This window comes from Engystomops pustulosus, chromosome 2, assembly GCF_040894005.1.
Source record: "Engystomops pustulosus chromosome 2, aEngPut4.maternal, whole genome shotgun sequence".
Lineage (NCBI taxonomy): Eukaryota > Metazoa > Chordata > Amphibia > Anura > Leptodactylidae > Engystomops > Engystomops pustulosus.
In genome coordinates this window covers 141,967,312-141,990,661 of record NC_092412.1, presented here as the reverse complement: position 1 = coordinate 141,990,661, position 23,350 = coordinate 141,967,312, and positions in this window count along the sequence as shown.

The window sequence follows — 23,350 nt, the reverse complement described above, 5'->3', positions numbered from 1 at the left end:
CACCCTGCTGACTCAAGGCGACAAGCAGAAGTTATTACAGAAACTATGTGGATTTTATACTGATTTCTTCCTATTCACTTCAACAAAATATAACTGCTATTTGGGGTAAACAGATCCCCCAAATCGGACACCCTTGGAGCAAAAATTACTACATCACAGTACAGCAGCTGGATGCTACAGACAGCACATGCAGTGTGAAATGCCGAGATTGAAAATGGCTGCCTGTTTTTATAGGGATGTGTGACATCACATAAGCCATCCAGTTGCTGATTGGCTTATAGGTCTGCACATGTGATCGACGGTGTTCCTTTCTCCTTCCCAGAGTTCTCTGCCCCTTGTAACATGTTATGCTCGTACCCATTTTGGTAATAAAGGAGAAAAGATAAATTGTTCCCACGAATCACCGTAAACTTTGGATTCCCTGAAATTCGGACCAAATTCCACTTTGTTAGAATCGATTCACCCATCTCTACTGTTTACTAAGGAGGCTCCTAATCTATGGGGCCTTAATTTTGCAATATGTGGTATGGGGGAGCCCAAAGCTGAGTTCTTGACCAGGGGTTTTGCCCGATTGCATATGAGAAAAATGTGATTAGAGTGCATGGTAACTTACTAGTGTTGAGTGGACCCAAACCTTGATTTTGGTCCCCTAGATTTTGGTCCCCTAGACAACCATTAATGCCCTCGATCATCGTTGGGAGTGACGTCATTGGGAGCAATTACCTTCCACAAAATGAAACTCCAATGCAATTCCACAGCAACGCCTGCAGGCTGGTGTCGGTGTCGCATTGTTGATGTAAATCTTTGCTGGCGACATTTCAATAGTTAACGCCAACAATCGGGGTTGGGCGGCTTAAGTTACCTCTTTTCCCTCCTCTCTCCTTTCTATCCTGAGATGACTGTTATAGAGATGTTTGTCAAAGTGTTGCTCTGGCAGCTCATGAAAAAGCTGTCATATTGCTGGACTTGCATCTACCTCCAACTTCACTTACGCAGCTCTTTCCTCTCTGTACTCACTAGGGTTGGTCTTTTTCATTACTTTCCTTACCGCTCGTTCTTGCTAGAACTTTCTGCACCTCTTATGTATGTACAAGGTCTCCAGTACATGTGCTTAAAATATCATAACAGTAAAAAAGCCTAAGGACAAAAAAATAATGTGCATCCTATTGAGTGACACAAATATAAATTTTAGGACCTTGCTTTTGGATATTGATTTGAACAGATATTTTTGAATTAGTTTTGTCATATATTTCACAAGTTTTTGTATAAAATGTGTTTATAAATGTGTACATTTCCTGTGTGACAAAGAAATTGCTGCCTTTATGGCATCTTCATGATATGAAGATATAAGCACTTTAGTCAGAGTATAATGTACTGAGAAAAAAATACATTGAACCAAACTTCTATGTAATAGATATAGAAATGCACTTTTTCACCATTACCTAAATATTGAAAATCTATTGGCAGCGTGACCTAATTTTAATGTAACATATTTATAGAGAAGACATTCTTTAAGCTTACTGAAACATGTACCTTTTCAATTAGATCTAGCTTTTTTAATCCTTCATATTTTCCCAAGTATGACTTGATATCTCACATGCTCCAGTTTCCTATACAGAACTGAAGGTCTTTTTACAGCATAGAGAAAGGGAGAGATGTGGATGTGTGATAAATGGCACCATCTCCAGGACTTTTACCAGACAGCAATGAACAGCACAATGAAATTCATTAATAACACTTTATGCTTTTCATAAAGTTGCCAATGCTCAGGATGATAAGGAAATGGTTAAACATAAGAAATGCTGTATATTTTTTCTTTAACATTTAATTTGATTTTTCTCATATCATAGATGTATTTTCAGAATTTAATTGTACTGGAAATGATACAAGTGCTTTGTGGGCAGTTTTACAATATTCAGTTATGTTTTGTATCAAAGATGTTGTAAGATCATGTACCACAAAGTTGAAATTTAAATTCATTTTTTTTGTATAAGATTTTCTTCAAACCATCAGAGTGTTTTACATGTTGGGTCTATATATATATGGTCTAAAAGTGTATTGCCTAAAAATGTTGGCTGGTCTATAGTATTATTGAGTGATTTGTAGTTACTGCACAGAAGTATCAAAACATGCATCTAGAATTGTAATACACTATAAATACATATCTGTATTAAAAAATATGATTACAAATGCAGTGACATTTATAATGAGGCCAGTATGGACTAAGGCTATCAGAAGGAGTTTTAAAGACATGTAGAACATGTCTTATATAATGGTAATGTATGAGTAAACTACAGTTTTATTTCTTGGCAGGAAGGTGAAAGGGGTTGTCCAAGACTGTATAAAAAGACAATGGTGGCCTGGAGGGGGCTGCTTGAAAAAATAAACATTTACTTACCTCCCGGCGACCTCCCGGCATCCGGTGATGCCATTGCTCCAATGCATTCAGCTTCCGGCCTGGCCGGGGTGGCTGGCCCTGCCCACCCGCCACACATATACAATGTTGGGAATAGTGATGAGTGGGAGTGGCCGGCACCTTGCCCTGCTGGAAGCTGAATGCAGGGCGACCCAGAGCGGTTGCATTGGAACATTGGGAGGGTGCGGGGAGGTAAGTAAATGTTTAAGTTTTTAAGCAGCTCCATCCCAGCCACCATTGTTTTACCAGAAGTAGCTTTTATAATTTGCATTAGTAATCATTTACACATTCTGGATATGGCCCCACTGAAACGTGCCGCCATAATAATAATAAATCTTTATTTATATAGTGCCATCATTTTCTGCAACTTTTTAATATTCAACTTCATAAGCCTTCTCTTCAAACTGACCACACATAATTGTTATTTTTATATTTGTATGGTATCTGAAAAATAAAAAAAATATAATATGATTTACTGGGAAACATGTTTCTTTTTTATTTGCATCTATTCATGGTATGTGTGCACTTTTGTGACTTTTTTGGCACAATCTACCTTTAAAGTTCACCGTGGTCAAGTTTTCCATGACATAGGAAATAGCTTTGAGTTGTTTGTGGCATTTTGTAGACCCAAACTACTGGAAAAACCTTTAAGATATAGAAATGTGACACTAACAAAAAAAAAACAGGCACAGAAATCAAGACTCACAACACCATGTGCCCAGTGTATTCCATGTTAATATTAGTGCATTGTTGTAGATATTTGGTGGCATGTGAAGCACAGCTTGGTTGATTTGGAGCAAGTCAGAGCATTGTGGAAAAAAACTGTGGAAAGTGGATAATGGAGCCCAGCAATTACTGATGCTACGACCTTGCTATATGAAAAGAATAGGTAATTCCATAATAACTGGCCATGAACGTTGTCTGGGTGGTTCTCGGGGGGGGGGGGGGGAAGGGGTGGACCCTAGCAAGCACATCAACTCTTTAAAGCCAATCTCCCTACATGTTCTCTGCCAGTTTTCAGGCATACCCACAGAATGTATCTGGTAATTGCTATGGGTTTTTGTGCTGCTTAGTGAGGAAGGGGGCCTACAAACTACTCAGCAATGTTTGTCCTGTGCCCCACAGCAACATGTTGCAACTTCAATCAATTCTATGGGACTGAGCGCTGTACCAATTTTCTACATATTTATGCATAGGTAGAAAGGACTAAGAAATTCACATGTGCCTGCTTGTCTTTCTGTGTGGAAATAACAGAATTTGTCATCAGTTTTAACCCCTTCCTGCACCCTGATGTAACTCTACGTCATAAGATGAGGTTAGTTGCCGCACCTTGACGTAGAGTTACGTCATGGTGATCGCCCAGGCTCAACACTGAGCCTGGGCGATCACCGTGGGATCCTGGCGGTTCTGCTGTATCGCAATCCTGGCTGTTTAACCCTATAGACGCTGCAGTCATAGCAACCCCGGAGTCTACAATTTATTGTCGCGACAATTTGCACCCTCTTGGTTTTGACCTATCTCTTACTACGTTTTTTGTCATGATTGATTTAATTAGAGCATTCTTCTGGTATTTTTAGATCTTACCACCCTAGATTTGCTTCATCATCATACATAAATACTGCTTTGAGGGGATTTTGTCAGTAGGGGGAGTTGGTTTGTTCAGGCTGTTCAGCACTATTATGTGCTAGGTCGCCCTGTATGTAAGAACAAGTGTGATTTATTCACATTTTTAGATGTTTTTATATTTTTTGTTGTTGTGTTGTAGTGTATTGATACATGAATACAATTTGGAGTCTTGGTCATACAGCATATGTCTGTCTTTTTCATGTCCAGTTTATTTTCATAAGCTTTGACTTGGACTTTCTCCTACTTGAGTATTGCTGGTCCTATTTTTCTAGTTGTATGACCAAGACAAAATACAGCTTGTCCCGCAAGAAATAAGCTCTAATACAGTTCTGTAAACAAAATAATATAAATGTTATACACATTAATACATGGTGATGCAAAAAAAAGAAGATTTCTCACAAAATAATTCTATATTCTGCAAAACTAGTTAACCATAAAAAAGCTTTATAAAAGGGGTATCGCCATAATTTTGATGACCCATAAAATAAAGATAACACATTATTTTTATGGTACGATAAATGTCCAGGAAAAATGCTAAAAACCAAGAATTAATGATTTTTTAACCACCACCAAAAAAGAGTTAATAAATCTGATTATTAGCTATTGAACCCCCGTAAATGATGTACCTGAAAAGTGGATCTCGACCACAAAAAAGTAATCCCCTGTATGTCTAAATTACAAAAAAATAAACATTTCATAGCCTGTAAAATGTGACAATGCAGATCTGCTCTAAATGGAGCTCCTTCCCTTGTCTGGCTGTGTGCCCATACAGCAGTTTACTAACACATATGGAGCATCCTCATACTTGGGGTATCAAACTTTTAGGAGTTTTTAGTCACTTAATACTTTGTGACAGTTTAATTTTTCGTCAAAATTAATGTGCTGTCTACAAAATATTACTTCTTGTAAATTACACCTCCATTTAGTTTACGTGAAACATCTAAAGGGTTAATACACTTCTTAAAGTTGATTTTACACACATTGAAGGTTGCAGTTTCTAAAATGGCATAATTTGTGGGGTTCTATAGCTATTTAGTGTTACCCGATTTATATATAGATGTTTTTATTCATATGTTAGAACACATGGATACCTACAGCTATATTGGGTTTATAAGAATTCAGAACCGCATCAAGGAGCTCCAATAAACAACTTTATTAGACACGTCATCCAAGATCTTAGATCACACGGTAAACAGTTCTATACCTCCTTATAATGTTTTAAAACTAATGCATGCATCACATTGGAATAACAGACAAAACCCCAACATTAAATAGACAAACTAAACAAATACAAACATATAAAACATTCAAATATCTATGCACTATGTTATAGCTCTAATGGTTTGATCATAGCTACCATCCAGCAGTCTTAATTCTACACAGCTGTGTCGCACTTCTCCTTATTTTCTGGTGTTTCTTCCTTCCTTGAGAGAGCCATTGTGTTCTTTCCTTACTGGCCACCCAAATTTTATCCACATTATCTCCATAGACTATAATATTGTCTTTCCTGATTGGTCATACAATTACATAATTGGACATTTCTGATGGAATGTGTTAGTATATATCCAGGTAAGGACAGTTGGCTTATATTGCATTTTATGACGTGTACCCCAGGTACTATAACAAGTCCAGCTTGGTTTGTTAGGGTGGTGCACAATGGAACAGTTTTTCTGGGGGATACTGATCAGCTCCATGTGTCTTTCACACCCATAGAAATGTACAATGTGCCTATAATATGTGTATTCCCACTGCCAATACTCAGATACCTATACATATTTTATATATCTATAACAAATCTACACCAAAAACCCTTTACCATACAATACATAGATTTAAACACATTCTAATATATATATATATATATATATATATATATATATATATATATATATATCTGATACAAACATGATAAGCAATGAGGGTGTTTGTGAGGTCACTCAGCAATATCAGTTCCCCAATATCAATATCATCCCCCAAGCAACCACAGGTGTGTCACAGTAATTTATGAGGTCTGGTGGTGCTGCCAGTTCTGTCCGGCTGAGGTGGTGCAACCTTCATATCACATTTGTATTAGTTCACCAATTTTTTTCATTGAAGAAATACATAAGCAGCTATCCAGCTATCCTCAGCAGGGGTTTTGGCGATTTACATAAAGTTGAGAAAAAACCTAAATCCACAACCCTGAATGGCTATAAGATCCCTTTCACTAGCCTCAGTTAAACAGAATCTTATCAATCCAATCATGCTGCCACCAGCTCTCCTTTAACATAAACCCAGTCCGTAACACGATTATATAGGGTGAGGAACCAACCCAGGTTAACCATGGTTAAATTTTATATTTAATTGCCTTAGGGGCACACTAGACAAACAGTACATGCAATAGATATATATATATATACAATTAACAAAGTACAAAATACACAGGTATCAGCAATTCGTATGTTATTTACTTTATGTGCGGGCCTAATGGAATCTGATAGTCCACACTGAAGATCTTTCCTACACTTGATGGTAAATGGTTTCAAGGGGTATCATGGGTGCTCTGATTATATTAGATGCAGACACACCCCTGTACACCCTCATGAGGGCTCATAGGATCCTTCTACCTGGTATTAAATCCAGAACCTTAGAGAAGTCATAGCTTCTCAAGGAGAAGTCACAGGGTCAGGATTCTGTTATCATTGGATCTGGTTGAATCCCTGGATCGCATTAATACTAAACATGACCGATTTGCTATGGTCCCATCCTGAGATATTTACATCTCTGGACCCAAGGATGTTAGAACCCATATTCATGCAATGCCCTGCTGATACAGATTCCAAAAATGTATTTGCCCATGGGCTGCGATGGACCATGACTCCATGACCAACATGGTATACTGGGATTTTTTATAATCCTTTGTCTGCTGCCAAAAAAATGGAAGGAGGCCACTGAGAGATCCCTGGAGTCGCTGCGGTTGGGAATTTCTTTAAAGATTGCCTTCCTGTGGTGTTTTGACACTTCTAGCTTTTACTCAATTAAGCTATTTGTGATGAGGCTGGAAAAAGTGAGGGATTTTGTTTTAACACTGGGAAGTATAAGGCCCCCCTCCCCCGGACAATATTTATCACACCAGTTTTAAAATTACCCCCGCTGACATTCCTGGTGGTCCTGTTGCCTTTAAGTGGATACGGGAGCGAACTCTGGTAGTTTCTGGCAGAGACTATACTGTATTAAATGTGGTGGGCCCACTCCGTTCTTTGCCCTGACATGCCAAAAGTGATACAAGGGCCGGAAAGCTGGCGGGGATGGGTAGATTCATGTGCCTTTTCTGCCTGGAGAGGCTTATCTTCAAGTGTCCTTGAATGAGGTCATTACATAGACATATAAGCTGATAGTATGACTGAGCTACATGCACAGCAGTGTACCAAATAAAACTTAAATAGCTTTGAGTTCAATAGCTTTCCTACAAAAGTTTTAGATTCGTTAAACCCAGTTTTATAAGATAATGATTAGTTGGCTGTATGCATATTATTATTCTAAATGAACATGCAGTAGCATTAATTTACAAAAACAACACAAAAAAGTAGCAAACTTTCTTAGAATATCAGCCCACACTTTCCCAAAGGCATTTTAATTTATTTTCAAGGATAGAGCTGTATTACATATTTTAGATAGCAAGGTCTGTGCCCCCTTAACTTATCCTGTCCTAAATTTCTTTTATTATCCTTTACTATCCACAGTAAATGTAATAAAGTATATTAAATGGAACTTTTCTGAACTCTGAGCATACAGCATTAATTACCATACTTTATCCTGTGTTCTGCTCAGCCAGCACTGTGACCTGCAACCCACATTACTTGTCATTGCGTATTATACTCTTCCCTTACTGTACAAATAACAATAAACCTGCACACCTTATAATTGTCTGATATATGAAATGATCCCCTTTCATTTCCAAAATACAAATTTATAGCAAAGAATCCAAAACCACAGTAATATATGTCAAAGTAGATCAACAGACTACTTTTACTGCTCTTTTATTATTATCCTTAGGTTTTACAGATAGTGGGGTAGATTTATCAATCTATTTACAACAGAATTCTTTCCTTATTTGTATCAGAAAGGGGGACATTTACACAAGCTTTCTATTATTAACCCCTTTGTGTTACCTCCACATTGAGTGGGCATGGAGGGGATCAAAGGGGTTGCAGCCATTGGCAGAGTGGCCCGGCACGTGATGTTCCTGCCTTATTTGAGGGTTTTAGACAGTTTTCAGACACTTTTGCAATTAGTATAACTAAAAGGGCATGGCTTTCCAGAAAAATGAGAGTGCACTAAAAACTATGCAAACCTGAAGCAAATTCACATGTTCAGAACTGGACGTGTATTGCTGTGAAATGTATCACTATGATTATAATTCTGACCCAGTGTACAACTGTGAAGTCCTACTTTAGACTTTCTTTTGATTGGTGTAGTGTGTGCACACCATCTTAATTTTTTGTTTGTACACAGACTATGTAAAGTATGGCCATGCCTGCTTTTCTGGAGACCACATCCATTTTCATAAGCCATGTGCCTACTCAGAGTAGTGTGAAAAATGATTTAGAAGTCTTAATAAATGTGGTACAAGGCATTAGTTTTTTTTATGTGAATTCCATCTGGCCATAGTTTATAAAAGAATTCGCCCTGGCCCAACATCTAACTTTTAGATACTTTAGAGCTTATTACCCAAATGTAATTTGTAAAAATATGGCGTATATACTCAAGCATAAGCCGAACAAAGTTTTAGCCGAGGCCCCTTATTTTACCACAAAAACCTGGTAAAACATTTTTTTTTTACTTGAGTATAAGCCAAGTTTGGGTTTTCAGCACATTATTTTGTGCTGAAAAACTAGGCTTATACTCGAGTATATATGGTAACTGTATTTTTATGTAGTTGTTATCTCTGTGTCATCCTCTGTCTGTAAGGTAAGGCTAAGCGTGTATTGCAAACCCTGCTTCATCAACAGTTAATCCACTGTAAATGACAGACTCTCCTCACCCTCATTGCTGTCAGAGAGTTGATCCAATCATTTTCTAGACTGGGGCTTTGGCATCTCAAATAAGATTTCCTGCTATAGTATTATACCTGCCAAGCTGTGTTTGTTCTGCTTTCTGATATATTTGACTCTATTTGTCTGATTCTTTGACTGTCCTTTTGCCTAGAGATTTTTTACCCCATTGTCCTCTTGGTTATGACCTGTATTTGGCAACTATCCCTCTTTGTTATTATTGTCTTGTCTTTATCTCTGTGTTTGTACTTTGTCTTGTACCACCTAGGGTAGGTGAATAGACAGACAGCTGTGAAGGGGTTGAGACACTGGGTGCACTGTGCTTGTATGTCCGTTTTCATATTTTTTCATTTTTCCCTTACTTAGATTCTACTTCATGCCTTGGTTCCAAAACTTACACCATTCCCTTTGACAAAACAACAGAAAAAGAGAAAACAAGCAATAAGGCTCACATTTTTTGCAACACACGTTACACACTTTTCTCTTTCTTATGCCACTTGTTGTGTTTCTTTAGAGCAATATTTTGTGGCAAATCTTAAACATAGTTTTTCTGCAGTCTGGTACGATTTAGGCCAGCCATCTATTCCCAAAAGCCCATTTCTTTACTCTGGACATCTTCTTGGTACATTTTAGTAAAGAGAAACTAAGTGTAAAGACTGTCAATTGTTTGGGGGCATAACTTAAGGCAACATTTTGCTTAGTCAGCTTAACAAATCTCAGGCTATATGTATTTTTTCTGTTAAAGTATAGAGATTAGTGAATTATTCAGCGTAGCTGAATCTTTGGCAATTTATTTTGTAAAATTTTATTCTGGTCTGAACATATTTGGTCCAAACAGATGGTGCTACATCTGGCAATATGGGCCATGCGATTCTAGTTAAAGGAAATCTGTGATCAAAATCAAGCCTAATAAATCAGAGATACTTACTCATATATCCAGGTACCGTAACTATGGTAATCTTCTTACCGTATATACTCGTGTATAAGCTGAGTTTTTCAGCACAAAAAATGTGCTGAAAACATCCCCTCGGCTTATACACAAGTCTATTACAAAACCCACTTAAAAAAATAACCCACTTAAAAAAAAATAAACTTATATACTCATTCTCCGGCGGCCCGATGCTCCACGCGGCTTCTTGATGTCCCCGATGTTGGCGTGTCCCATCTTCTTTCTTCCCCGCGGCTCTTCTTTTTTCTTCTGTCTTCCTTCATGGACGCGGCCATGTTTTTTCCTGGCCAGCGCATACTATGACGTCAGCAGCGGCCGCATCATACTATGCGCCTGCTGGAAGAAAACATGGCCGCGTCCATGACAGAAGAAAGAAGAGGAGCCGCGGGGAAGAAATAAAACAGGACCCGCCGACATCAGGGACATCGGGGAGCCATGCCGACATCGGAGGGTGAGTATATGAGTTTATGGGGGGGCAGGCTGTATACTACTAGGGGCTGGCTGTATACTACTGGGGGCTGACAGGCTGTATACTACTAGGGGCTGGCTGTATAAACTGGGGGCTGGCAGGCTATACTGCTGTATACTGCTGTATACTGCTGGGGGCTGGCAGGCTATATACTGCTGGAGGCTGGTAGGCTGTATACTACTGGGGGCAGGCTGGCTGTATACTACTGGGGGCAGGCTGGCTGTATACTCCTGGGGGCTGGCTGCATGCTACTAAGGGATGGCTAGCTGTATACTACAGAAAGGAAGGGAGGCAGCAATCCAAAAACAGTAGTGGTTCAGATATAAGGTGCACGCAGCCCAGGGTCCTGGTGCTCAGCAAAACCCCATGTGGACATAGTGATTGGAGAAGACCACAGCACCGGAGAGGTAAAGATCCAACGATTCTTTATTTACAATTCATCCAGGTAAAAAACAGTGACGTTTTGATTCTCATTGAATCTTTATCAAGCATGATAAAGATTCAATGAGAATCGAAACGTCGCTGTTTTTTACCTGGATGAATTGTAAATAAAGAATCGTTGGAACTTTACCTTTCCGGTGCTGTGGTCTTCTCCAATCACTAGCTGTATACTACAGGGGGCTGGTGGCTGTATACTACTGGGGACTGGCAGGCTGTATACTACTGGGAGCTGGCTGACTATATACTACTGGGGCTTGCTGGCGATATACTTGGGGGGCCGTGACCAATGCATTTCCCACCCTCGGCTTATACTCGAGTCGGCTTATACTAGAGTATATACAGGCTGGCTGTATACTACATGGGGGCAGGCCATTTGCTATCCATGGCTTACATGGTTCTAAAATCATCTTTTAAAATTATGCTAATGAGCCTGAGGGGCTACCCTAGCACATCAGTTATCTGGCTTTACAGTTTGTTACACTGTCTAACTCCCCCTCCCCTACTACATCAACACTGAGATTGTAAGTAACAGTTAGTGCTCACTGCACATATGCTGAGGAAGCAGAGGGAAGTATGAGACAGTGTAACAACTTGAAAAGCCAGATCAGAGTTAGGTTAACCTCTGGGGCTCATTACCATAATTTTATAAGTTGATTTTAGAAGGAAGGAGGCCATGGATAACAAATATAAGAAGATTACCACAGTCACTGTGTCTGGATCTATGAGTATGCCACTAGGTAAGAACAAAATGTGCTAATTTAAGCCTATACGTTTTAATGACCGAAATTATTGATTAATTGATTAATTATTGACATACTATGTGCAAATACAATCTAATCATTTTAGCATCTGTGAAAAGTCTGCATAACACTACTACACATGCATTTTCAATTACAATTGTGGTACCTCATGTCTTTCTCATAGAATTTAAATATTCAAATTGTCTTTTTACAAATATCTTCCCACCATATTCCCTTAAAGAATTTCTATCATCTCATAAAGCCTGGAGAGGAATATTAGCTGGAGCCATCTCTATGGTAACACCAATAAACAACATGCTACTCTAGGTGGTTCCCCATTAAATGTTTCCCCCTCATGTATGTTCTCAATCACATAGGATTTAGAATGGAGGATATTTTCTGCAGACTTGCTTTGATTGGATGGGGTTTATTTGCGGCTGCTGGGGGAGGACAAATGGCAAAAAAATTCTAAAATTAGATGCACATTTAATGATGTTGAGTCTTGCATTATGCAGGCTGGTTCCCCATGTGCTCTGCCAATTAGTTTGCCAAGGAGGCAGCCAAAACCATCTTGTCCTATGGGAATATCACAACAAATCTTTTTCAAGGCTCCTGAGCTCTCAAAGAAGCTCTTTAAAGAGGATGTGTGTATACAGACTGCACATGTAGAAACTGCAGCCTCTCACTGGAAAATCTATCGCTCTATGAATCAAGCTCTTATTTTTTTTAATTTAGTAAGAGTAAGCCTGTTGACTCTCTGTTCCCATAGATCATTCCCTGTTCATTTGTGCTGTGCAATTTGTCTTCTCTTAGAAACCTTAGGACACAATTGTATGAATTTATAAGGGTTGTGCTGCGTGGTTTGGTTTTCTTAATATTTCTTGCTTAGGTCGGGGAGATGACACAGTGTGTGAAAAGGGGAAAGGTATGGCAGGCAGGCAGGCAGGCTGTTGCAGTCATAACATGAATGGTCTGATGAGAAACTAAATTTAAAATTATATTATTTCACTCTATAACTAAAGTTATATTATTTCACTTTTCCTAGTGCCAACCATCAGGCATAAGAGAGTACAAAAAGCACAGCTCCATTCTCTGTGTAGTGGCCAAGGCAGGGTACTGTTTCTTAGTTCTAATTCCGAATTTGCTGTGAATAACAGATTACAGTGGGCTTAGCAAGTGCCATACCTTGATATAATAATAATAATAATTATTATTATTATACCTTTATTTATATATATATATTGATACATAGTACAATGGTTTTCATTTGCTCTGCATACCTGTCATCATACCCAGACCATACAGGGGCAGGGTGTGGAGTGATAACCTATGTATGCATGATTTTAGGTGACATAGTGGCAGTCTCTGTAATGCAGCATGACATTTATTGCATGTAGAAAAAAGATCTGCTGAAGGGCACAGCAGAGTGGGGAGAAAGTAAACACCCACATGAAAATCTTTTCACAGTATAGCTTCCAGAGCTTTTCGAAGGCAGCCATGTTTGCTATGACTTTCTCACATTCAAATATTATATAAATAAATTTTAAGAAACTGATATGATTAAGATGTACAGATCTTTATTCATATGAGTTACAAAAACAAGATGAATGCTTTTAGCTTCCTGTGTAGCTGAATGGTATCTGATGAGTTTCTTAGGTACTTTTATTTCCATTTTGTAAAGCATCCAGATATTTTTCTTTGACTGCCTGTGAATCCTGGCACTCCCTGGCACTAATATGATTACTAGAGAGTTAAACATGTACAGCATCCTAATTCTGAATTAGCCTTTATTTAAATAAAATCACTGTGCTGAAAAGCTGAACTTGCTAACCTTGGGTTCTTTTGGTTTTCAAAGGTGATGCATTTGACAGCAGATCTCTTTGAATAGAAACTAGAAAGCAAAATTACTCTTAGAAGAGAACTGTGTGCATCTGACAGACAGTAAACGCCAGTGCAAAAAAAGGGGAAAAAAGCTTCTCGCAATTATAATTACCATGTGTAAATAGGGAAAAATCCATAAGTGCTGGACACTTTGAGTTAATCTAAAAAAAAAAAAAACTTGAAGGCAGTGTTCTGTAGCTTCCAGTTCGACTCTAAAACAATTAGCAAAACATGCACTAATGGTCTAATTCAGCTAAAAACATTACTTGCAAGAGTGACATATTCAACCCCTTAATTAAGTGATTGTAATTGCAATTACTGATGGTACACTAAACAAATATCCAGGCCTTCATAGGTCACACTACAGAGTCCAAGTGGAAAGAACATCATCACCATGAGAAACTGTATGTGTTTCATGAAATGTAGGTTTGTGTATGTGCTAAACTAATTTCAGAAGTCTCTGCTTCTGGAATGGAAAACTGTGGATCAACTTGGCAGCATTGTAGGACGAATTGGATGCACATATGTTTTTATTCTAGCATACTAACTATATTACAATATTATCATTATTATTATTATTATTATTATTATGTGTTATCGGAGTGATTGTTTTTGTCTGAACTGTCCACATAAAAAGTTTTACTACATGTAAAACACATCTAGAAATTTTCAAAATGTGTAAATAAGTGATCTAGAAATCATAGTACTTGTTGCGGTGCCCCCTGCTGTCTTTTTATTCCTTCTCAAAGCATGCATTTGATGTATCCAGTACTAGTAACCAAGGACAGCACAAATGTCCCTGTTATTGGTACTGGTGATTAATGCTGGGTACATAAGGTAGAAGTAATGAGGGGACTCAATAGAAATCCAGAGGGCAGCATAAAATGAAAATAAAAACAATGTAAGATGTAAATGATAAAAGCGTGTTAGGGCCAAGAGCGTTAACCAATGAAGGCTAAATCATTGTTGGCTTTAAGGACCATAATATATATTTTTTCTTTTTTTCATTCAGATGTTGATACATATAACTTGTTATACAGAAGATTTTATTCTGCATGGATTCTACTTTATCTGTGTGCTATTTAATGTTAAAGAAATGCAATTCAACTTTTTGCTGTTTTATGTGGCATCTAATGGTCATAATAAATTATGAAATATATTTATGGTATAGGTTGTTGTCTCCATATTATTTTGTTTTGGAACTTTGGTTTATTATGGAAATTTTTGTTTGTATTTAACTTGCTTGTTTTATATGGTTTCTTTATCACTTTTCATTTTTTATGTATCACTTTTCAATGTGATTGGTCTGGCAATCACGGCTATGGCTAGTAGCTAGAGGCATCAGTTTGCCAGATTGGCTGCACCACCAGTCCCGCAATATTAAAGTTTGGGTTTGATTAGGATCCCTGTAATGTAACCTTGTCTTAAGTATTCTTGTAATGTGACATCACTGTGTGTATTATCCCTGTACTGTGTATCATCCCTATACTGTGACATCACTGAGTGCTTGGTTTCTGTACTGTGACGTTAAAGGTTTTTGGTTTTGGTTTTGTGCAGCTACATTTCTGACTTAATTATTCCTGCACTGTGACATCACCATGGCTCACAATTGTCTGTATTTTGTCCTACACTTTTGTAAACTGTGCACCTAAAGGGGAGTGGTAGTGTGTGTTCCTAGTTTGCGCCACATTTATTACTGAGCTGTGCCACAATTCTGTTACAACAGCATAAGGCAAACTGCACCAAGAAAAAATAGGAGCAACTTTATGCACACACTGTAAATTGTCCGCATCAACTAAAACCGTGTGACACTATTAAATAATGTGGCAGCACTTGTACTGTGAGATCAATGGTTTAAGTTCCCTGTAATTCAACCATGTATTTTATTCCATAATGTGACATCACTGTGTGCAATATCTCTGTACTGTGACATCACTGTGTTTATTATCTCTGTACTGTGACATCACTGTGCACATTATCTAATCCTTTTGAAACCTGTCCCTCAAAGTACCACATTGTAGTGGGCACCCCATTCCAAGTTTTGTTTTGGGGTGTGAGGATATTAGTTACGTTCTGGTGCGACTGTGTAGTCTTAAGCAACTTTAGATGCATATTATCTTAAAAATGTGATGCAAAGGTCCCATATTAACTTGCATTTAAGCTGACCCGAGTAATTTTAACACAAAAAAACTGGGACTAGCTATTCAGCCCCATGTCCCCCATTATATAGCCAATCAGCCCATGGCCTCTCGTATATAACCAGTCAGTCCATGACCCCAGTATATAGCCTTATAGCCTACCAGACTCACATATAAGCTTAAACTTGAGTATATAAATATTTGAACGAATTGGGGATGAGTACTTGCAAAAACTATACTGCAAACTAGAAGCATTTAGTATGTGTTAATATTACTGCAACCTGTCATAAGGATCAAATAAATATCACCGATAGTTGGCTAGGGAAAGAGCCATGACACATGTGAAACGTCTGTTATTCTGTTAAATATCTAGACTCACCTACACTTATCATTTTTGAGTGTGACTCAGGAGCTAGAAGAGGAAGGGAACTCTGCCTTTGAGACACTTAGGTGTAAGTTACATCTGTTCATACAAAGAGGAATCATTCTGTCCCTTATGTTCCTGTTGTAACTTCGATGCTTACAGGCAGCGTGTTTTTTCCACTTTAGCAGCAAACATTGACAGCATAACATATTACACTGACTGCATCTATGTTATGCTAAGGAGATCTTTTGCAGGTATTAACATTCTATACTGTATTACAATCAAAGAAATTGGCCCTTTTCTATTTGGAAATTGACAACAGAAACCCCCCTTTCCAAAAAGGCTGACACTTTTCAACCTAACTGAACCCTTGTCAAAGGGGTCTGTAACATGTATTTTGCAAAACAGCAGCTAAAACTGAAAATGTGTTATGTTGCTAATCACTTACATGTGGTTGTAGGTTCAACATATGTAGCGACTTGGAAGTGTCCTTTTAATTCCCTGCTGTCAGGTGTTGAAACATAACAGCTTTGTTTTAGAATCCCTTTCCTGCTGGTAACCTTGTTACACCCTAGAGGTATCTGACAGTGTATAATTACCCCACCTGTTCCATAGTTCTTCCCGCTTTCCTTTTCCCGCTCACTTTCACTGCTGTATTTATTTATTTATTAGCATTCTCTATCTATTGACATGTAGTTATTCAGTGGCCATATCAAGAAGGTTCTTTCTACATATTCAGAATTGGGCTGATAATATTAAAATTTCTATAATTTACACTTGATAATCCATTTAGGGTTTAGTGTCTGCTTGTGATAACAATATTATGGTATAAAACAAAAGACATAGAAAGGAGATCATTCTACTTTATCCCAAGGGTATTTCAGCATTTAGGTCTTCAGCTAAAAATAAAAATTGATAAGGTTACCCCACAAATGTGTAAGCCGGAAAAAGCTACCCATGCCTATAAGATAGCTTTCAGTTAAATGTTTATTTTTTTTTGCTAAAAGTTATTTCGATCACCTCTCTTACATATAGATGCATGCTCAGTTAGGAGAGAAGTATGTGTAGTGAACAGGAAAGGAGAAATCCACTGATTTGATGGCCACAATAGACGTCTGGTCATAAAGGTGTGTGCACATGGTCCCTCAAAGACCGAGTTGTCTTCCTATGGAAGGTGGAGGGGTGAGGAGCGTTCACCCCTCCCATCGCCTCCTCCCAGGCCTGTGCTCAGCTGGGACCCTGACCTGACCAGAACACGGCCAGTGAATAAGACCAAATGTGTACAGCCAGTTATCACCATCGTAGTGAAGCTTGTTCAGAAAGTAGAGTTGTGTAAGGATCAATAAGAAAGACCCTTTCAGGAGTAATATAAATTGTCAGACCAACTATTTATTTGTTTTTAAACATTGTTAATAATATTTTATTTCAGGCATTTCCTTAGATGACAGACAGTAGAGACTCCTAAAGCTATAAATTTGGATTTATATCATTTATAGTTAGAATAATATATTTCCTTTGGAGTAAGCATATGCGGGAGTGCTGACAGAATAAAAGTGTACTTACAACAACAATCTTACAACATCAGATGCAATATCTTAATAGTCCTCTGTAGGTAATTAATTGTATTTAATGAATAAAAGTTTCAAGGAGTTGATACTAAACCATTAAGGGCATCTTTGATCCAGTATGACAATTGAACCCTCCAATTTTCTATACCTTTGTCATTACAATTACATCACAAGGGCATTCATAAATGCATTTGAAATTCAAGCTGTGTGTTTACTGCCGAGGAGAAGACTAAATCATTCATTTTCTTGTATTGTATTAGAGTAATACAAATTCACCCCTAACACTGTGCCTGCTTATTGCTTGGTTGACATCAGTTGAACATTTAGTATGTTACAAGGTGGATTATGTGTGAGATGCATTAACCTCCAACATGACTTCGAAAACAGCCTTTTAAAACTGAGCTAAAGAGTGATAAAATTGGATGCGTGGTGAGATAGAACTTGCAGAGATCTGTTAATGACCTTTAAACCAGCTCTTTTTATGTGAGATGGATGATCATTCTGCAGTCCTTAGAAATAAAATGAGAGGCTAGAGATATCCTTGAAAAGCATAGTAAAAAAGAGAAGGATTGTATTAACAATGGCAATTATGAATTGAAGGAAAAATTAAGCCATCAGACATTATGTTAATGAGGTAGTGGTTTGACTATGCTTCTGTTAACCCTTAAATCCAATTAGTTATTTTTCTATTTTTCTATTCACATATGTTTTTGGAAAATTCTTAAATAAAATAATACTTTTTAATCTGGAGAAACACAACAAGTTTTTGAAACCGGTTTTGTTCTAAATTGTGATATGGTTTTTATGCCTGCATTTTTGTTTGTTTTTAGAAGCCAGTCTTCAATAGGATAAACCCCAAGTCAGTTTCTAGGAAATGCACAATTGATAACTGATTTCTAGGCCTAATCCAATCTTTGATGCAATAGGAATAGATATAACATATAACATCATCAGCAACAGACATGGAACGCCATCATTTCACTAACTGGTCTTATACAGTGGCCTAATCTCAGTCTTGACGACGGGAACATGCTTTAACAGTCCAGGTTAGAGGGAGATCTGGACTGGTAAAAGAAAGGACAAATGCTCCTTTTCTCCTCCGATCAGATACTCGCACTTCGATTGAAAGGTGCCGATAGTTCCTCGAGCAACTTGAGGCCTCCATTCAGATAAGGAGTCTAATTATGGCAGTGTTTTATACAAGTCATCAAATTGTTGCACATGGAAGTCTTAAAGTGGGATTAAAAATGAAGTCGATCAAATTCAATGATAAGTAAAAGGAAAATAAAATAGCCAAATTAAAAATACCAGTTTCTATACAAAGTTGTTTTTTTGAATTAAAAAGAAACTATACATTATAGTATTATATTATCATTAGGTAGTCACCGGCCACTTTATTAGGTACACCTGTCCAACTGCTCATTAACACTTAATTTCTAATCAGCCAGTCACATGGCGGCAACTCAGTGCATTTAGGCATGTAGACATGGTCAAGAAAATCTCCTGCAGTTCAAACCGAGCATCAGTATGGGGAAGAAAGGTGATTTGAGTGCCTTTGAACGTGGCATGGTTGTTGGTGCCAGAAGGGCTGGTCTGAGTATTTCAGAAACTGCTGATCTACTGGGATTTTCACGCACAACCATCTCTAGGGTTTACAGAGAATGGTCCGAAAAAGAAAAAACATCCAGTGAGCGGCAGTTCTGTGGGCGGAAATGCCTTGTTGATGCCAGAGGTCAGAGGAGAATGGGCAGACTGGTTCGAGCTGATAGAAAGGCAACAGTGACTCAAATCTCCACCCGTTACAACCAAGGTAGGCAGAAGAGCATCTCTGAATGCACAGTACGTCGAACTTTGAGGCAGATGGGCTACAGCAGCAGAAGACCACACCAGGTGCTACTCCTTTCAGCTAAGAACAGGAAACTGATGCTACAATTTGCACAAGCTCATCGAAATTGGACAGTAGAAGATTGGAAAAACGTTGCCTGGTCTGATGAGTCTCGATTTCTGCTACGACATTCGGATGGTAGGGTCAGAATTTGGCGTCAACAACATGAAACCATGGATCCATCCTGCCTTGTATCAACGGTTCAGGCTGGTGGTGGTGGTGTCATGGTGTGGGGAATATTTTCTTGGCACTCTTTGGACCCCTTGGTACCAATTGAGCATTGGTGCAACGCCACAGCCTACCTGAGTATTGTTGCTTACCATGTCCATCCCTTTATACCCAACATCTGATGGCTACTTTCAGCAGGATAATGCGCCATGTCATAAAGCTAGAATCATCTCAGACTGGTTTCTTGAACATGACAATGAGTTCACTGTACTCAAATGGCCTCCACAGTCACCAGATCTCAATCCAATAAAGCATCTTTGGGATGTGGTGGAACGGGAGATTCACATCATGGATGTGCAGCCCACAAATCTGCGGCAACTGTGTGATGCCATCATGTCAATATGGACCAAAATCTCTGAGGAATGCTTCCAGCAAATTGTTAAATCTATGCCACGAAGAATTGAGGCAGTTCTGAAGGCAAAAGGGGGTCCAACCCGTTACTAGCATGGTGTACCTAATAAAGTGGCTATTGAGTGTATATATTTGAAGATTTGCCCTTTTTTGTTGCTTCCATTCCTCCTGGCAACATCTGAAGCACACCCTGTATAATAATATGAGCTTTGTATTTACGTCATAGCATATCATACTGCAATAAACTAACTGATTCATTGTTGAAGGCATTATCCCTGCTTATATAATGTGCATAAGATAAGATAAGATTTGTAAATAGGAATGAGTTGAAATTTTCCTTACTTAAATTCAACCTGTGAACAGGTACTATTTCAGAAAAAAGTAAAGAAAATATAATGCATTTAATAATAATATAGTTTATATAGAAATACATCTAGGTCTATACACAAAAATACAAACAAATATTAATGTAATTAGTTGAAAATAATGCAATTCTAACAATTGTTATTATTATTATTATTATTATTATTATTTATGTGCATATTAAACTAAATCTCAAATTCGAGCAGCAGCTCCTAATCATTACTGGAAATAAAATTAACATACTTTCACCTGGGGTTCTCACGGTGACCTATGTAACTTCTACATATTCTGATATCTGCTATATGAAACCTGCAATATTACCAAAATATTCCTTAAATCAGTAACATTGATCGAATCAATATTAAACATAAATATTACATTAAATGACTCTTGTTTTGCTTATGTTGAACTGAAACATAACAGCAATTCATTGAAAACTTTTCCCACTGTTTTCCTAGGCCAAATGATGCTCTGCGTGACGCCTGAATTAATTCCAATTACATTACCATAAAGTTCTATTTACTGTAACACCGTTGTGATTCCTGGTGTTTATAAATTGTGGAAGAGCACCTGACACTTCAGAGATATTCTGTTATCTGTGAAACACAAGGGAGAGCGCACCTGATATTCTGGCGCCCGCTCTTCCACTTACTGAAGGTTTGGTTCGAATGAATAACACACACAAAACGAAACTTCAAAAGCAGAACTTCGAAAAGGAAAACAAAACTTCACTTTGGAATCTGTATAACCTTCAAAAAATCCTTCAGATAAAAACCTAGTAGAGGCTGTGCTGAGACGACACTTATGTCTATATCTTGTTAAAATGTTAACTTGTCCACTTGCCTCCCATGAATTCTGCTGTCTAACATGAAAGTTACACTTTCACATTATTACATTAGCTAACATGTGGATGAGTAATTACAGTTAATGTTGGTTCATTTCATATTCCTAACAAGTTGAATTATTTAAAAATTATTTGGGAACTGGATAGCTTATTTTGTCCATTCTTTCTTTAGTCCTTTATCAGAATTGGAAGACAAACAGTAAGAAGAAGTTAATACTGTGAAATAAATTGAAATGACTTGGAATTACTGTACCTGTTTTGCTATAATGTTTAGAGATTTACAATCTATTTGACTGGCTACTTGGATGAGCTGCAGCATTCTCTTTTCTGCCCCAGATTTCCGTTACTTAACCATGATGCACATTCTAACATATGAGCAAGCATTAATATTTAACGATTTGTGAGTTTTGGTAAATTATAATTTTGTGGTTAATAAATTTGGTCTGCACTTCCAATATTGTTGGTGAGTTTGATCCATGGATCCAACCCCATATGCAGAAAAGTAAAGTTGGGATCACGCACTCCAATTGATTTTAACATGTGTTTAATGTCTTGAAAGATATAGATTACAGCAGTAATACGTGTTTCGGCCACAGGGGCCTTTTTAAAATCACTGTGAATCGAACATACGTATACATAATCCATATTATAGCATAAACATATATACATTCAAATTGAAAAATCCAAAGACCATTGGCATTATCTTCTATGTGGTCAATACAATAAGGTCCTAGTGTAGGGCCCTTTAGAACAAAGTCCATGAACAAATGTGGTTTCCATAAAACGGAGTACAGGAGACTTGTACACTTGTAGACTTCCAGATAGTGCTGTTCTACTTGCCCTTATAATTTTGTGACAAATGTTTGGTTTTTGTTTGGGCTACTTGGACTCTATTAGGTTCCTGGATAAGATAAGTAACTCTTGGTTTTCAGATCTCCAGAAACTGTAGATAATCAGCAAATAACAAGATATAGATAACAAGCACTAATAACACAGGAACAACAAAGCTAGAATGTTTTATACCAGGCCCACGCATATAGTCCAAGCACACAAACACAGAATGATAAAAATTAAGCAACAGTACCTCTAGGGTATATCCACAAACAGGAGTAGAGATCCACATATTCTTTTTTCACCATCAGAATGCCCAGCAGGACTCTGCTTCCTTAGGTCAAACCTGTGTGCACTGGGTTAGAGGTGTCCCCAGGAAACCTAGGTCAAGCAGAGAGGGGCCGCTGGTCCGACAATCCATTCTGTGGAGGAGTAGGATCCTTGTGGTGTAGTATTGACACATGTAAAAGATTTTCAAATAAAATTTATTATATTCACAAACAAATGCAAAAAAAAAATGCCTTGAATATGGCAATATAAAATTCGGCAATGAGCATGCAAGGAGCTGCCTCCAAACGTGCCTGCCTGATGCACATTTTAACTTATGAGCAACCATTAATATTTAATGATTTGTGAGTATTGGTGTATTATAATTTTGTGACAAGTGTTTGATTTTTATTTGGGATACTAGGACTCCATTATGTTCCTAATACGTAGCCTGTGTATCACTGAAGAAGATTGCAAAGTGATCAATGTGATGATCAAAATATATATAAGTGATTAAGCAGTGAGAGGCTGCAAAGAAGTCTTTACCCTTAGCAGATGGAAGAATGAAAGCTGAATTCACACATGCAGTTTTCTGTGCATTGTTTGTGTTGTATTTTTATTCATTTATACCTTATGTATTAATCCAGATATGGATTTTATAATAGTAGTTTAAAGCATAACCGTAATTTGAGATAATTTTTGATATTTTAACATGATTAATTTTCTAATATACTTCATTAATAAATTCTGCCTAGTTTTAAAAAAAAAAAGGTATGTATGCAGTATGTATTTATGGAGTCTGCATTCGCTTCAATCTAATCTTATGTATTACTCCAGATATAGATTTTATAAGAATATTTTAAAACATAACCATATTTTAAGGCATTGAGACCATTTTTAATATCGTGTGTGTTGGTTATATACTTCATTAACAAATTCTTCTGAGTTTGTAAAAA